The 16101-nt window shown below is 53.4% G+C and overlaps 5 non-coding genes across 5 annotated transcripts; 3 read left to right on the top strand and 2 right to left on the bottom strand.

Annotated features, from left to right (window-relative positions):
• Positions 1 to 5501: 5501 nt before the first annotated feature.
• Positions 5502 to 5572, bottom strand: Trnag-gcc (transfer RNA glycine (anticodon GCC)). Its single transcript has one exon. It is a non-coding gene; the product is annotated as a tRNA-Gly (tRNA).
• A 761-nt stretch (positions 5573 to 6333) lies between these two features.
• On the bottom strand, positions 6334 to 6416 carry Trnal-cag (transfer RNA leucine (anticodon CAG)). Its single transcript has one exon. It is a non-coding gene; the product is annotated as a tRNA-Leu (tRNA).
• A 490-nt stretch (positions 6417 to 6906) lies between these two features.
• On the top strand, positions 6907 to 6978 carry Trnad-guc (transfer RNA aspartic acid (anticodon GUC)). Its single transcript has one exon. It is a non-coding gene; the product is annotated as a tRNA-Asp (tRNA).
• A 671-nt stretch (positions 6979 to 7649) lies between these two features.
• Positions 7650 to 7721, top strand: Trnag-ucc (transfer RNA glycine (anticodon UCC)). Its single transcript has one exon. It is a non-coding gene; the product is annotated as a tRNA-Gly (tRNA).
• Positions 7722 to 8185: 464 nt separating this feature from the next.
• On the top strand, positions 8186 to 8257 carry Trnae-cuc (transfer RNA glutamic acid (anticodon CUC)). The gene has a single exon. It is a non-coding gene; the product is annotated as a tRNA-Glu (tRNA).
• The last annotated feature ends 7844 nt before the right edge of the window (positions 8258 to 16101 follow it).

Raw genomic sequence — 16101 nt, 5'->3', positions numbered from 1 at the left:
GGATCCTAGAGAGCAGCGGAGGCTTGGAGATAGGTGGTGGGTCTGGAGTCCCCGAAGAGCCCCCGAAGAGCGGCCGAGAGGAGACACGAGTGAAGGCGCAGCCTCGGGTGGGCGCAGCGGAAGGCACACTGCAACCGAAGGAGTGGGTCATGGGGAGCGGCCGAGGCTTGCTTGGCACGTCCGTCCACGTGGCAGGCTCAGACTCCCCGAAGGGAGCCCAGCGGGGGCCGTCACGGGCCAAGGAGAGGCTCCTGGAGATAGGACAACCACCAAGGGGAGTAGCAGCCTTAGAACGGAGCCCGTCTTGGCCTGGGAGGCAAACTGCGTGTGCTTTGGATGGCAGGGCTGCGTGAGTGTGACGGCCCACGCTCACAAGATAGCTAGTGAACAGGAGATGACAGACACTGGGCTTTGAACAGTGTCGGACTTTGGTTTTGCTTTCCTGTGATCGCATCGGGCGCCCTTCCCCATTCTTCTTTGCTCTTTCCCAAGGTAAACAGTGTTGAAGAAAAAGATGTTAAAAAAAAAACAAACTTTTTTTTTTTTTTTTTTTGAAATTGGAATTTACAGAAGCCCATGGGTAGCACAGCGAAGGGACAAAGCAATCGACGAGGGACCTTTGAAAGAGACTCTGGTTGGTTTAAAGAGACTGAACGTTGAAGGTTCGAAATGTTCCAGAGTTCTGGCGGCATCTATGGATTTCTTTGCTGTGCGGTGCCATATTACTTGTAGATGCGTTCCCTTCGTTTACTCTGGAAAATATTTGTTACACGATGCAGAGATGTGCTGCTTTTGTTCTTTTGCTGCCTGTATCACCTGGCTGGTCTAATGAAGAGATGACCCGTCATTAGCCTGGCGGGAGAGGAGTTGGCGGGGCTGCCAGGCGGAGAGAAGAAATGGCAGAAGAAGAAAGGTGAGGAGTGAGAGAAGGAGAAGGGGAGGAGGACACCAGGGCCCAGCCACCTGACCGCATGACCGGCCGGCCGGCCAGTAAGAAGGAAAGGCATGTAGACAGAATGCTAAAAGGTAGAAGTCCAGTTTTGATTTCCGCTATTGAGAATTCCTTCTTCAGTTCTGTACCCCATTTTTAAAATAGGGCTATTTGGTGTTTTGTTGACTAGTTTCTTGAGTTCTTTGTATATTTTGGAGATCAGCCCTTTGTCGGATATAGGATTGGTGAAAATCTTTTTCCCAGTCTGTGGGCTGCCGTTTGGTCTTGTGGACTGTGTCCTTTGCCTTACAGAAGCTTCTAAGTTTGAAGAAGTCCCATTTATTCATTGTGTCTCTCGGTGATTGTGCCCCTGGAGTTATGTTCAGGAAGCGGTCTCCTGTACCAATTTGTTCAAGGGTAGCTCCTACTTTCTCTTCTAAGAGGTTCATTGTGGCTGGATTGATGTTGAGGACTTTGATCCATTTGCACTTGAGTTTTGTGCATGGTGACAGACATGGGTCTATCTGCAGTCTTCTACACACCCTCATCCAGTTGTGCCAGCACCATTTGTTGAAGATGCTGTCCTTGCCCCATTGTATAATTTTAGCTGTTTTGTCGAAAATCAGGTGTTCATAGGTGTGTGGGTTCATATCAGGGTTTTCAATTCCATTCCATTGGTCTACCTGTCTATATTTATGCCAATACCAGGCTGTTTTCAGAACTACAGCTCTGTAGTAGAGCTTAGCGTCGGGAATGAAGTTCTTTTATTGGTTAGGGTTGTTTTGGCTATCCTGGGGTCTTTTGTGTTTTCCATATAAAGTTGATTATTATCCTTTCAAGGTCAGTGAAGAATTGTGCTGGGATTTTAATGGCGATTGCATTGAACCTGTAGATTGCTTTTGGCAAGATTGCCATTTTTACTATGTTTATCCTACCTATCCAAGAGCATGGGAGATCTTTCCATTTTCTGGTATCTTCTTTAATGTCTTTCTTTAGAGCCACAAAGTTCTTATTATATGGGTCTTTTACTTGTTTGGTAAGCGTTACACCAGGATACTTTATGTTGCTTGTGGCTATTGTAAAGGGTGATGTTTCTCTGATTTCTCTCTCTCTGTCTCTTTGTCGTCTGAAAAAGGTAGGGCTACTGATTTTTTTTTTTTTCTTTTTAGGTTATCTTGTATCCTGCAAGTTTGCTGAAGGTGTTTATCAGCTGTAGGAGTTCCCTGGTAGAGCTTATTGGGTCGCTTATGTAAACCATCATATCATCTGCAAATAGAGACAGTTTGACTTCTCTCTTTCCAATTTGGATCCCCTTGATCTCCTTTTGTTGTCTTATAGCATTAGCTAGAACTTCTAGTGCCATATTGAAGAGATATGGAGAGAGAGGGCAGCCTTGTCCTGTTCCTGATTTTAGAGGAATTGGCTTAAGTTTCTCTCCATTCAGTTTGATGTTGGCAGTTGGTTGGCTGTATATTGCTCTTATTATGTTTACGTATGTTCCTGTTATCCCTGACCTCTCCAAGACCTTTATCATGAAAGGGTGTTGAATTTTGTCGAAGGCTTTTTCAGCATCTAGGGAGATAACCATGTGGTTTTTCTTTTTCAGTTTGTTTATACGGTGGAAATCAAAAAGGCTGAAAGACACTTAAGAAAGTGCTCCACGTCCTTAGCTATCAGGGAAACGCAAATCAAAACAACTTTGAGATACCATCTTACTCCTGCCAGAATGGCTAAAATCAGAAACACCAATGATGACCCGTGTTGGAGAGGATGTGGAGAAATGGGAACACTCCTCCAATGCTGGCGGGAGTGCAAACGCATACAGCCATTTTGGAGATCAGTATGGCGGTTCCTCGGGAAAATGGGAATTAGTTTACCACAGGACCCGGCAATCCCCCTCTTAGGCATATACCCAAAGGACCCACATCCATGCAACAAAGACATCTGTTCAACTATGTTCATAGCAGCACTATTTGTAATAGCAAGAACCTGGAAGCAACCTAGATGCCCCTCAATTGAAGAATGGATAATGAAGATGTGGCACATCTACACAATGGAATACTACTCTGCAGAAAAAAAAAAAATGATGGTATCTTGAAATTCGCAGGCAAGTGGATGGCACTTGAAGAAACCATCCTGAATGAGGTAACCCAGTCACAAAAAGAGGAACATAGTATGTACCCACTCATATATGGATTTTAGACCTAGATCAGAGGATCGCCAGCCTATAATTCACACCACCAGAGGAACTGGGATACAAGGTGTATTCTAAGAGATTCATATAAAGTCCCTCACAGAACCGGGAAGGGACCCCCCAGAGCACAGGCGAAGTGGGGGTGGGGCAGCGAATGGAGAGAGAAGTAGGAGAAAGGGAGGGGGAGGAGGAGAGGAAAACACCAGGAAGATTGAGCCCGGTTAGGAATAGAAGACAGGAGAGAGAGAGAGAGAGAGAGAGAGAGAGAGAGAGAGAGAGAGAGCATAAAAGAGGGAGCCAATATTGGTTTGAAGAGAAAATTGAACACAAAGAAAAGTCTAGAGAACTACAAGACTGTCGCCAACTAACAATCTGAGCTTCCGTGGAAAGGCTACCATAAATGCCCTTCCCGGAGAGTGAGATCAACAACTAACTTCTCCATGGGGGCCCTCGACTAATGCCTGTTGGAAACAGGAGCAAACGCCCATATATAAACCCTGAGTCCAAGTAGAACCCAGATGCAGATGGAGAGGACAAGACCAGGCGGCAGAAACACATAGAGACAGCTTACCTGAACAAGGAGGAGCTAACTGGCCACCAGACTGATAGCTGGGAAGCCAGCATGGGACTGACTCAGGCACCCCTGAATATGGGTCTCAGACAGAAGGACTGAGCAGTCTAAGGGACCTCAGACAGTGGAGCCAGGATGTATCCCTGGTGCACAAAAGGACCTTGCTAGCACATCCCCCATGGAGGGATAACGGCCTTAACCTAGAGACAGGAGAGAAGCCCTAGTCCCTACTTCACATGACCTGTCAGATCTAACGTGACCCCAACTGATTGGCATTCCCCTACATATGAAATTGGGGTGGGGGATGGGAGGGAAGAGGAGGGGGAGGGGGTGATTAGGGTGCAAGGGAGGGAGGGAGGGAGGCAGGGGGAATTGGGATCGACATGTAAAATAATAAATTAATTTAAAAAAATGCTTTGACTCCAAAATTTAAGTTCAAGGACAAGGTACTGGGGAAAAGGATTTCTATTTTTGTCCTCACAGAAAATGAAAAGCTGTGGATTCCTTCCAGACTAATGTGGTTTGATCAAGCCAGACCGCCTGAAACAGAGCACCCGGTGATCCTACATTCAAAACAGCTGGACAAAGCAGTCTTACAGACTACAGCCAGGATTTCTGCATATTCTTAGGATCCCCCATGACAGCGCCTCTTACCAGCAGGAAGTAGTTGTGGAAAGAACAGCTGGCCCAAATTCCCAAATACCAAATATTGTGTACAAATGTTTGTTTTCATTTAAATGGACTTGGTTATATAAAATAAATAATAATAATAATAATAATAATAATAATAATAATAATAAAGGTAGAAGTCCAGAGGCAAGACGGTAGACGGGATAATTTAAGTTCAGGAAAGCTGGCCTGAAATAAGCCAAGCTAAGGCCGGGCAGTTATAAGTAAGAATAAGCCTTCTTGTATTTATTCGGGAGCAGGGTGGAGTGACCCCAAGAGTAAAACTATTAAAGAAAACAGAAAAGAAAAAAAGCAACTACAGTTGTATATGTTTCATATGGTGATATTGAGACTAAAACGAGCTCTTGGGGATGAACCAAGAGAGGAGAGGTTATAGCTCAACAAGCCACCTGTTTGCGTGCTGAGAGACCTGGAGGAAACGCCACCTGCCGATTCTCAAAGGGAGGTGGGATGCTCTCAGGGGTCTACCAAGTTGTCCAGGGTGATGCGATAGGGGAAAGGAGGCACCCTCGTCCCCACCAGGGTGTTCCTTCGCCAAGGAAGCACAAAAAAGTCTGGGGCTAGGGACAAGTCTAAGAGATGTCCAGCAAGTCTCCATTCTGAGAGAGAAAGAGACACACACAGGGAGAGATAGAGAGACAGAGACACAGTCAAAGAGACAGAGAGGGACAGGGAGAGACAGAGAGACAGACAGAGACAGAGACAGAAAGAGAGAGAGAGAGAGAGAGAGAGAGAGAGAGAGAGATTCTGCCAGGTTGCCTGGGGACAGACAGCAGTGTGCGGTGTGAGGGGCGACTAGAGGTGTGGGGTGTTGGTGGTGTCGTGTGCACGATAAAAGAAACATGGAGACTCTTCGATGCGAGCGAGCCAGTGTGTGCTGGAGCGTGAGAAAGCGTGTGAAACCCACTGAAGTGGACTGGAGAGTGTTGCTGTAGCAGAGCTATGCAGTGGTTGGCTGGACAAGCTCAGGAGAGGCGATTAGGCTGGTGGCCAGGCGCTGGATCACTGGAGTGGAGCTGGCAGCGGCGCTGGCGCTAGCGCTAGCGCTGGCCAGGAGGCTCCTGGACCCAGACAGACCACGTGAGCGAGCCTCGGGACCAAAAGGGACTGGACTCTGCATGGGCCGGGAATCGAACCCGGGCCTCCCGCGTGGCAGGCGAGAATTCTACCACTGAACCACCCATGCCATGGCCAACGTGCTCCCCTGACGCCTGTCACAGCCTGTGCTCGCCCTCAGTCCCACCTCCAGCTAGCTCCCCTTTCCCTGGCACCTGACAGGTACCTGCTGGGCCCCGCGGGGCTCCGTGCACCCGGCAGGGGAGCGCCAGGGCCACGGACAGCAGAGTCCCAGTCCCCCCCCCCCCCGTGCCCACACGGAGGCTGGGCCAGTCTGCGGGGGGAGCGCGCCTCTCCCGGACGCCTAGGCCACGAGTCCAGGCCGCCCCTACGGGCGAGCCGGCGGCCGGGCGGCTGTGCGTGCGCCCAGCGTCTGCCAGGAGTGCGCAGGGAATGGCCGCCCGCGCAGAGGAGAAGCCTCGACGCTCACTGCGCGACAGCACGGGCGCCGTGGGCGCCTCCCGCAGGAGTCGGTGGGAACGCAATGGGCAAGCGAGAGATGGTGGGCGCGAGGGCTGGGCGAACCGGTCCCGGCGTCGGGCCGGGGTGGACGAGGTGCTCTTTTCCCCGGAAGGCGCTGGCAGCGGGCGGGCGGGCGGGCTGCTCGGGGCGGCCCGCCTCCTGCCTGCACCCTCCCGCGCGCGCCAGCCCTCCCCTCCAGCAGTAGCTGGTGGGTGCGGAGAGGAGGGCGCTCCTGCGGGCACAGGTGTGACGCGTCAGGGATGGGCTGCTATGCGGGAGTGACTTGGAGTGGCGGCGCTGGACAGACAGGTTCTGGAAGGAGGCGGGAGACGCGGTCTCTCGGGCTGCGGGTGTCCAAAAAGGTGAAGCTGTCAGGAGTGGGATTCGAACCCACGCCTCCAGGGGAGACTGCGACCTGAACGCAGCGCCTTAGACCGCTCGGCCATCCTGACGGCGGGTGTGGGCGCGAGGCCGCTCGCCTGGCTGGCACCCGAGAGCGCCCGCGCGCGCGCGCACACACACACACACGCGCGAGCCCAGCCCACCGGGCGCGACGGGGCACCCGGGCTCGTGTGCGGATCTGGGCGCTCAAGCCGCGGGCCTCGCCCCGACGTCGAGACGCTCGTAGGCGCCCAAGCCGCTCGGGGTCCCGGACCGGCTCCCCGCACCTGCGCCCCACCCGACGCGGGGCCGGCCGTGTGTGGCGCGCTCGGGCTGTCCTGCTGAGCCCGGCTCCGCAGCGGGGCGGGGCGGGGCGGGATCGGGACCTGGCGACGCGGCGGTCGCAGCGGGCTGAGCGTCCGGGTCCTCCTGTGGCGAGCGGCGTTCTGGCCGCGAGACGGTGGCTTTGGGGTTGGGTGCGGAGGTCGGCGTTGGATCGGACGGAGGCCGCCAGAGGGACCGGCGTCGGCGTCCCGTTAGTCGTGGTCGTGGCCGTCGTCGTCCTCGTTAGTATAGTGGTGAGTATCCCCGCCTGTCACGCGGGAGACCGGGGTTCGATTCCCCGACGGGGAGACACGGCATCCTTTTTGAGCCAGATGGGCGGCCCCGGGGACGCTGGCCCCCGACCCCAACTCGGGCGCGACGGGATCCAAGAGCCGGGCTCCGGCCGCCCGCTGCCAGGCATGCCCACCCGCCACCGGGCCCTCGGGTCCCTCGCCGGTCACCTGGCCCGGCGCTCTGCCTGTAGCCTGGGCACGCGCCGCCCTCGCGACGAAGCGGCGGCGGCGTGCGACTCGCGCGGCCGGAGCGCGGAGCGCGGAGCGCGGAGCGCAGAGGTCCGTGCCAGGCGGGTCCGGGTGGTGAGCTGCCGGCTCGCAGCGGTCCCGGGTGCTCCCTGGTCCCTGTGGCCCTCGTGACCCTCGTGGCGTCACCTGGCCCGGCCTGGCGCGCAGGGTGACTGCGGTCAGGAGGCGAGAGCGCCGCACTCGCCAGGCAGGCTGTGTGCGTGCGGGAGGCGCGCGTGGGACGGCGCGCGGCGGCCGAACCCGGTTGGGGTTGGGGTTGGGGTTGGGGTTGGCGCTGGCCTTGGCCTTGGCCTTGGGCTTGAGGCCCCGTCGTGGGGCGGGCGGGCGCGGGGAGTCAGTTGTCAGGCGGGCGATCGCGACGGCGCCTGTGTCCGGTGTCCGGTGTCCGCCGTCTGCTGGCAGTCCCCGGCGTCGTGTGCGTGGCTCCCCGGCGGTAGGGCGTTGGTGGTATAGTGGTGAGCATAGCTGCCTTCCAAGCAGTTGACCCGGGTTCGATTCCCGGCCAACGCAAGCCGTGCCCCTTTTGCCAAGGTCCAGGGCCCAGAGTGGCCAGTCTGGCACCTCCCTCTCTCTCTCTCTCTCTCTCTCTCTCTCTCCCCCCGCTTGTCGCGGAGACCGCGCGACCTACCTAGCTACCTCCCGCCCTCCCTCCTGCCCCAAAGAAGGAGGCGCTAGACGTTTTGAGGCTGTGGCGAGCGAGCGGGAGGAGAACTGCGTCTAATCCGGGAGGGAGGTGGCTCCCACCCTGCCGGCGAAGCGGCAGAGGCCACCGGGCGCCGGACGCCGCACGCCGGGCATGGCAGGGACGGACGCAGGCGGCGAGCGAGCGCCGAACGGCAGCCGCGTAATGCCGGGCGACGGTGTGTAGCAGGCGGGCCGGGCGGCCGCTAGTCTGGCTGTGGCACTGGCTGCGAGGCTGGCTGTGCGTCTGTGTCCGGGAGGCGAGAGTCGGGACCGTCGGGTGCGGGCGACGCTCCCTGGTGGTCTAGTGGTTAGGATTCGGCGCTCTCACCGCCGCGGCCCGGGTTCGATTCCCGGTCAGGGAAGCACTCTACTCTCTTGTTCCTCTCTGCACCATAACCTCCCTCCTCTCTCTTGCCAACCTCCTTGGCCTCGCCGCCTCTCCCTCCCTTTTGCCCAAGAGCGCGTGAGGCCGCTTGCCCCTGTTGCTCTGACACACACACACACACACACACACACACACACACACACGGTCATCCCCAAGATGAGCCTCCTCTCTGCTCACTCCAACCTTTTCCTAGCTTCCCACACCCGCCCACCCACACCGACTCTGCACCTGTCCAGCTCAGCCTAGCCGCCCGCATCCCATCCAGCCCAGCTCACACACCGCCACCATCACGCGGCCGCACACGCTTCCGAGCCACTCACGGAGCCCACCGAGTCTCCACCTGACTCCCACGCCTGCGCTTAGGTCTGGAAGAAACCCTCTAGCTGGAGGGCCCCACCTGTCCAAGCTTCCCTACCTGTCCCACCTGCCTCATCTGGATCACCTGTATCACAAGCTCCCTGTGACCTCTGCCCTGCTCTTCACAACTCAACCGCCACTTCCAATAAGTGTAGCGGTTTTTTTTTCCATTATACTTTTGTGTGTGTTTGGGGGGGGGGTTATGTGTTTGCGTGCGTGTGTGCGTGCGTGCGTGCGTGCGTGCGTGTGTGTGTGTGCGCGCGCGCCTCTTACTAAACTCCAGGTGACCTGGTGATTGTTTGTGGTGGTTGTTTTGGTATTGGATGGTGATGGAGAGGGTGTTCCGGGTGTGGTGTGGATGCTGTGGGGAGGGTTTAGTGCGGGGCAGATGGCCGGATCCCAGCCCAAAGCACATGGTGTGGTTCCTTTAGGCGGCGCCGTGGCTGAGGGGGCACGGACAGCGAACGACCTGAGTCGAGGCCCGGTTTCCTAGAAAGCCCCCAGAGCGGCTGGGGAGAGCTGAGGCCAAGCCTGGCATTTGCAACCCCACGGTTTCTGCAGGTCTTTGTCCGGTGGGGGTGGGGGGATGCGGGCGCCGGCCTGAGTCGCGAAAGCGGAGCGGAACTTTTGAGCCCCTGCACCGCTTGCCTTCACTGCCGGGTCTCGGGTCTCGTCGATCCTGACCGTGCCAGCGGGTCCTGGGCACAGAGGCTGACCTTGAGCGGTAAACGCTGGCATAGTGGGAGACGCCCGCAGATCGTTGGGGAGCACACACGTTGCCTTTCCCCCACCCGACTGTACTTCTTCCCTGGTCCCGAAGCCCTCTCGATCCCGGGAACCGGGAGACAGGGCAGTTCCCGTGTTGGGAGCGGTCTCGGATGGGCTGGAGCGGTTGGCATGCAATGGGAGCCAGTCCAGCGGTCCCAAGTCCGTACCTGAGTCGGGGAGTGTGGATGAGGGAAAGGCTTGCTGTAGACAGTAAAGAGAGGGGGGCTGGAGGGGTGTGGGAGGGGGATGGCGAGGTGGGAGGGGGAGGGGTGAGAGGGAGGGAGGGAGGGAGGGAAGGAGACAGAGACGGGGGTTGGGTGGGATAAAGGTCAGGAGGGCAGACCAGTCAGTACTGTAACGCCACGAGTTTATTTTTCACCGGGCTTATATACCTTAACCAAAAGGGGGAACACAGTATCATGTACATGGAACAAACAGACTTTTCTTCCTCACTCATTCTAAGGGTTCAGTCACCACACCTTAGTTCCAACTTCTTGTTCCCTAGCCTTGAGGTCAGGAGTAGCCACACCTCAGATTCAGTTCTGTTGCTATTTAGTCTTAAGACGGCCAAAGCATCCTTCTGTAGCCACACCTTTGACCTTTAGGTCCCGTGACTTGCTGACAGCTTTGAACTCTCTGCCCTTGTGCCAAGATGGAGTGCAGCCATCTTTATGGGCACCCACGCTGCCTGCCAGCCGCATCTGTGGGGGTCCGCTAGGCCAGCCGGTGGTAGCAGCAGGTGTCCAAGAGCGGGGCCAACTGCAGGGATCTGAGTTTGGCGCGCTGTGCCAGTTGGGTTTTGTCAACTTGACACCTCTGGGGAGAGGGGATGTGAATTGAGAAACCGTCTCTACAGCGTTGTGTGTGCCTGCTGATAGTGAGTGATCGCTGCGGGGGACAGCACACAGGTGGCGCGGATGGAGGTGGGGTGGGGGTGGGAGAGTTGCGGCCAGGAGCGTGCCACCCCTGGGCAGGTGGCCCTGAGCTGTGGTGGGAGGGACAGCGGGCCCGCTGGCCAGTAGGGAGCACTCTCCCTCCGACAGCTACTGCAGCCAGCAGTCCCTGCCTCCCGGGTCCTCCCACCCGGGCTTCCCTCTGCTAGGGAGGGATTTAGGAGCCTTAAGGAGGACCAAACTGTTCTCCTCCCAAGTTGCTTGCGTCCCTGGTGTTGGATCACAACAAGAGAAACCCTAACTCGGACCGAAACGGGTGCCAGGAGTTGGGTGTTGCTGTGACAGACCCCACCCGGATGGATCGCGGTGCCCTCGGGAAGATTGCTGCCTGCAGAAGGCCTTTGAACTGTGGGCCCGCAAAGCAGGGGAACGCTGGGCTCCGCTCGGCTGCGCTCTGCTAGCAGCTGACTGCGCCCCTCCCCTCTCGGGGAGCTTGGAAGAGAATGTGAGAGGAAGGCAGGCGAAGGAGCCCCGGCTCTGGGCTCTGGCTCTGCCCTCTGAAGTTGCAAGAGGGCAGCTGGGAAAGTCCCCTAGAGACTGTGTTGGGGTCATTCGGTGTTGTGCACGGAGAATCTGTCGTTCCGCTGGGCTGAGGCTGAGGAACCACGCACCACGCGTGACTATTCTCTGGCAGAGCCATCAAGGAGAAACCTTGGCTCTTCAGGTACGATCATTGGTGGTGCTCGACCGGAGCCGAGAAGCCAGCGATGATTAGGAAGGAGAGAGCCGTCTCACTAGGTGAAACCCCCTGGGGGTGCTTCCTGAAGGAGAGGCTGAGCGTCACCACGCGGAGCCACGCAGCAGCGCGCACATTTTGGGAACGTGCACGAGTCAGCTATGTGGCGATGGCTTTGAAGGCGCGCAAGGACGGATCCTAGAGAGCAGCGGAGGCTTGGAGATAGGTGGTGGGTCTGGAGTCCCCGAAGAGCCCCCGAAGAGCGGCCGAGAGGAGTGAAGGCGCAGCCTCGGGTGGGCGCAGCGGAAGGCACACTGCAACCGAAGGAGTGGGTCATGGGGAGCGGCCGAGGCTTGCTTGGCACGTCCGTCCACGTGGCAGGCTCAGACTCCCCGAAGGGAGCCCAGCGGGGGCCGTCACGGGCCAAGGAGAGGCTCCTGGAGATAGGACAACCACCAAGGGGAGTAGCAGCCTTAGAACGGAGCCCGTCTTGGCCTGGGAGGCAAACTGCGTGTGCTTTGGATGGCAGGGCTGCGTGAGTGTGACGGCCCACGCTCACAAGATAGCTAGTGAACAGGAGATGACAGACACTGGGCTTTGAACAGTGTCGGACTTTGGTTTTGCTTTCCTGTGATCGCATCGGGTGCCCTTCCCCATTCTTCTTTGCTCTTTCCCAAGGTAAACAGTGTTGAAGAAAAAGATGTTAAAAAAAAAAACAAACTTTTTTTTTTTTTTTTGGAAATTGGAATTTACAGAAGCCCATGGGTAGCACAGCGAAGGGACAAAGCAATCGACGAGGGACCTTTGAAAGAGACTCTGGTTGGTTTAAAGAGACTGAACGTTGAAGGTTCGAAATGTTCCAGAGTTCTGGCGGCATCTATGGATTTCTTTGCTGTGCGGTGCCATATTACTTGTAGATGCGTTCCCTTCGTTTACTCTGGAAAATATTTGTTACACGATGCAGAGATGTGCTGCTTTTGTTCTTTTGCTGCCTGTATCACCTGGCTGGTCTAATGAAGAGATGACCCGTCATTAGCCTGGCGGGAGAGGAGTTGGCGGGGCTGCCAGGCGGAGAGAAGAAATGGCAGAAGAAGAAAGGTGAGGAGTGAGAGAAGGAGAAGGGGAGGAGGACACCAGGGCCCAGCCACCTGACCGCATGACCGGCCGGCCGGCCAGTAAGAAGGAAAGGCATGTAGACAGAATGCTAAAAGGTAGAAGTCCAGTTTTGATTTCCGCTATTGAGAATTCCTTCTTCAGTTCTGTACCCCATTTTTAAAATAGGGCTATTTGGTGTTTTGTTGACTAGTTTCTTGAGTTCTTTGTATATTTTGGAGATCAGCCCTTTGTCGGATATAGGATTGGTGAAAATCTTTTTCCCAGTCTGTGGGCTGCCGTTTGGTCTTGTGGACTCAGTGTCCTTTGCCTTACAGAAGCTTCTAAGTTTGAAGAGGTCCCATTTATTCATTGTGTCTCTCGGTGATTGTGCCCCTGGAGTTATGTTCAGGAAGCGGTCTCCTGTACCAATTTGTTCAAGGGTAGCTCCTACTTTCTCTTCTAAGAGGTTCATTGTGGCTGGATTGATGTTGAGGACTTTGATCCATTTGCACTTGAGTTTTGTGCATGGTGACAGACATGGGTCTATCTGCAGTCTTCTACACACCCTCATCCAGTTGTGCCAGCACCATTTGTTGAAGATGCTGTCCTTGCCCCATTGTATAATTTTAGCTGTTTTGTCGAAAATCAGGTGTTCATAGGTGTGTGGGTTCATATCAGGGTTTTCAATTCCATTCCATTGGTCTACCTGTCTATATTTATGCCAATACCAGGCTGTTTTCAGAACTACAGCTCTGTAGTAGAGCTTAGCGTCGGGAATGAAGTTCTTTTATTGGTTAGGGTTGTTTTGGCTATCCTGGGGTCTTTTGTGTTTTCCATATAAAGTTGATTATTATCCTTTCAAGGTCAGTGAAGAATTGTGCTGGGATTTTAATGGCGATTGCATTGAACCTGTAGATTGCTTTTGGCAAGATTGCCATTTTTACTATGTTTATCCTACCTATCCAAGAGCATGGGAGATCTTTCCATTTTCTGGTATCTTCTTTAATGTCTTTCTTTAGAGCCACAAAGTTCTTATTATATGGGTCTTTTACTTGTTTGGTAAGCGTTACACCAGGATACTTTATGTTGCTTGTGGCTATTGTAAAGGGTGATGTTTCTCTGATTTCTCTCTCTCTGTCTCTTTGTCGTCTGAAAAAGGTAGGGCTACTGATTTTTTTTTTTTTCTTTTTTAGGTTATCTTGTATCCTGCAAGTTTGCTGAAGGTGTTTATCAGCTGTAGGAGTTCCCTGGTAGAGCTTATTGGGTCGCTTATGTAAACCATCATATCATCTGCAAATAGAGACAGTTTGACTTCTCTCTTTCCAATTTGGATCCCCTTGATCTCCTTTTGTTGTCTTATAGCATTAGCTAGAACTTCTAGTGCCATATTGAAGAGATATGGAGAGAGAGGGCAGCCTTGTCCTGTTCCTGATTTTAGAGGAATTGGCTTAAGTTTCTCTCCATTCAGTTTGATGTTGGCAGTTGGTTGGCTGTATATTGCTCTTATTATGTTTACGTATGTTCCTGTTATCCCTGACCTCTCCAAGACCTTTATCATGAAAGGGTGTTGAATTTTGTCGAAGGCTTTTTCAGCATCTAGGGAGATAACCATGTGGTTTTTCTTTTTCAGTTTGTTTATACGGTGGAAATCAAAAAGGCTGAAAGACACTTAAGAAAGTGCTCCACGTCCTTAGCTATCAGGGAAACGCAAATCAAAACAACTTTGAGATACCATCTTACTCCTGCCAGAATGGCTAAAATTAGAAACACCAATGATGACCCGTGTTGGAGAGGATGTGGAGAAATGGGAACACTCCTCCAATGCTGGCGGGAGTGCAAACGCATACAGCCATTTTGGAGATCAGTATGGCGGTTCCTCGGGAAAATGGGAATTAGTTTACCACAGGACCCGGCAATCCCCCTCTTAGGCATATACCCAAAGGACCCACATCCACGCAACAAAGACATCTGTTCAACTATGTTCATAGCAGCACTATTTGTAATAGCAAGAACCTGGAAGCAACCTAGATGCCCCTCAATTGAAGAATGGATAATGAAGATGTGGCACATCTACACAATGGAATACTACTCTGCAGAAAAAAAAAAAATGATGGTATCTTGAAATTCGCAGGCAAGTGGATGGCACTTGAAGAAACCATCCTGAATGAGATAACCCAGTCACAAAAAGAGGAACATAGTATGTACCCACTCATATATGGATTTTAGACCTAGATCAGAGGATCGCCAGCCTATAATTCACACCACCAGAGGAACTGGGATACAAGGTGTATTCTAAGAGATTCATATAAAGTCCCTCACAGAACCGGGAAGGGACCCCCCAGAGCACAGGCGAAGTGGGGGTGGGGCAGCGAATGGAGAGAGAAGTAGGAGAAAGGGAGGGGGAGGAGAGGAAAACACCAGGAAGATTGAGCCCGGTTAGGAATAGAAGACAGGAGAGAGAGAGAGAGAGAGAGAGAGAGAGAGAGAGAGAGAGAGCATAAAAGAGGGAGCCAATATTGGTTTGAAGAGAAAATTGAACACAAAGAAAAGTCTAGAGAACTACAAGACTGTCGCCAACTAACAATCTGAGCTTCCGTGGAAAGGCTACCATAAATGCCCTTCCCGGAGAGTGAGATCAACAACTAACTTCTCCATGGGGGCCCTCGACTAATGCCTGTTGGAAACAGGAGCAAACGCCCATATATAAACCCTGAGTCCAAGTAGAACCCAGATGCAGATGGAGAGGACAAGACCAGGCGGCAGAAACACATAGAGACAGCTTACCTGAACAAGGAGGAGCTAACTGGCCACCAGACTGATAGCTGGGAAGCCAGCATGGGACTGACTCAGGCACCCCTGAATATGGGTCTCAGACAGAAGGACTGAGCAGTCTAAGGGACCTCAGACAGTGGAGCCAGGATGTATCCCTGGTGCACAAAAGGACCTTGCTAGCACATCCCCCATGGAGGGATAACGGCCTTAACCTAGAGACAGGAGAGAAGCCCTAGTCCCTACTTCACATGACCTGTCAGATCTAACGTGACCCCAACTGATTGGCATTCCCCTACATATGAAATTGGGGTGGGGGATGGGAGGGAAGAGGAGGGGAGGGGGTGATTAGGGTGCAAGGGAGGGAGGGAGGGAGGCAGGGGGAATTGGGATCGACATGTAAAATAATAAATTAATTAAAAAAAATGCTTTGACTCCAAAATTTAAGTTCAAGGACAAGGTACTGGGGAAAAGGATTTCTATTTTTGTCCTCACAGAAAATGAAAAGCTGTGGATTCCTTCCAGACTAATGTGGTTTGATCAAGCCAGACCGCCTGAAACAGAGCACCCGGTGATCCTACATTCAAAACAGCTGGACAAAGCAGTCTTACAGACTACAGCCAGGATTTCTGCATATTCTTAGGATCCCCCATGACAGTGCCTCTTACCAGCAGGAAGTAGTTGTGGAAAGAACAGCTGGCCCAAATTCCCAAATACCAAATATTGTGTACAAATGTTTGTTTTCATTTAAATGGACTTGGTTATATAAAATAAATAATAATAATAATAATAATAATAATAATAATAATAATAATAAAGGTAGAAGTCCAGAGGCAAGACGGTAGACGGGATAATTTAAGTTCAGGAAAGCTGGCCTGAAATAAGCCAAGCTAAGGCCGGGCAGTTATAAGTAAGAATAAGCCTTCTTGTATTTATTCGGGAGCAGGGTGGAGTGACCCCAAGAGTAAAACTATTAAAGAAAACAGAAAAGAAAAAAAGCAACTACAGTTGTATATGTTTCATATGGTGATATTGAGACTAAAACGAGCTCTTGGGGATGAACCAAGAGAGGAGAGGTTATAGCTCAACGAGCCACCTGTTTGCGTGCTGAGAGACCTGGAGGAAACGCCACCTGCCGATTCTCAAAGGGAGGTGGGATGCTCTCAGGGGTCTACCAAGTTGTCCAGGGTGATGCGATAGGGG

The sequence above is a fragment of the Phodopus roborovskii genome, unplaced genomic scaffold, assembly GCF_943737965.1.
Source record: "Phodopus roborovskii unplaced genomic scaffold, PHOROB, whole genome shotgun sequence".
NCBI lineage: Eukaryota > Metazoa > Chordata > Mammalia > Rodentia > Cricetidae > Phodopus > Phodopus roborovskii.
The sequence above is the reverse complement of the archived record's forward strand: the minus strand, read 5'-3'. Positions and strand labels throughout refer to the sequence as shown.